The following is a 1,236-nucleotide window of genomic DNA, read 5'->3' on the forward strand; positions in this document are numbered from 1 at the left end:
CTCTCTCTCTCTCTGCCTGTCTGTTTCTCTCTCTCTCTGTCTCTCTCTCTCTCTCTCTCTGCCTGTCTGTTTCTCTCTCTCTCTCTGTCTCTCTCTCTCTCTCTGCCTGTCTGTTTCTCTCTCTCTGTCTCTCTCTCTCTCTCTGTCTGCCTGTCTGTCTGTCTCTCTCTCTCTCTGCCTGTCTGTCTCTCTCTCTCTCTCTGCCTGTCTGTCTGTTTCTCTCTCTCTCTCTCTCTCTCTCTCTCTCTCTCTCTCTCTCTCTCCCTCCCTCTCTTTACCTGTCTCTCTCACTGTGTCTGCCTTCTGTCTTACTCCCTTTCTCTGCCTGTCTGTCTGTCGGTCTGTCTCTCTCTCTCTGTCTCTCTCTCCCTGTCTGTCTGTCTGTCTGTCTGTTTCTCTCCGTCTCTCTCTGTCTGTCTCTGTCTTTCTCTGTCTGTCTCTTTGTCTGTCTCTTTCTTTCTCTCTGTCTCTCTGTGTCTGTCTCTCTCTCTCTCTCTCTCACTGTGTCTGTCTTCTGTCTTAGTCTCTCTCTCTCCCTGTCTGTCTGTTTCTCTCTCTCTCTCTCTCTCTCTCTCTGTCTATCTTCTGTCTTATTGTCTTTCTCTGCCTGTCTGGCTGTCTGGCTGTCTGGCTGTCTCTCTCTGTCTGTCTCTCTCTTCTCTCTCTCTCCCTGTCTCTCTCTCTCCCTCCCCCTGTCTGTCTGTCTGTCTGTCTCTCTCTCTCTGTCTCTGTCTGTTTCTCTCTGTCTGTCTGTCTTTCTCTCTGTTTCTCTCTGTCTGTCTGTCTTTCTCTCTCTCTCTCTGTCTCTTTCTTTCTCTCTGTCTCTCTGTCTGTCTCTGTCTCTGTGTGTGTGTGTGTCTGCCTTCTGTCTAACTCTTACTCTCTTTCTCTGCCTGTCTGTCTGTCTCTCTCTGTCTCTCTCCCTTCCTGTCTCTGTTTCTCTCTCTTTCTGTTTCTCTCTGTCTCTGTCCATCTCTGTCTTTCTCTGTCTGTCTCTTTATCTGTCTCTCTCTCTTTCTGTCTTTCTCTCTTTCTGTATCGTTGTCTCTCTCCGTCTGTCTCTCTCTGTCTCTGTCTCTCTCTCTCTCTCTCTGTCTGGCTGTCTGGCTGTCTCTCTCCCTTCCTGTCTCTGTTTCTCTCTTTCTGTTTCTCTCTCTGTCTCTGTCCATCTCTGTCTTTCTCTGTCTGTCTCTTTATCTGTCTCTCTCTCTTTTTGTCTTTCTCTCTTTCTGTATC

This window comes from Pongo abelii, chromosome 15 (assembly GCF_028885655.2).
Source record: "Pongo abelii isolate AG06213 chromosome 15, NHGRI_mPonAbe1-v2.0_pri, whole genome shotgun sequence".
Taxonomy (NCBI): domain Eukaryota; kingdom Metazoa; phylum Chordata; class Mammalia; order Primates; family Hominidae; genus Pongo; species Pongo abelii.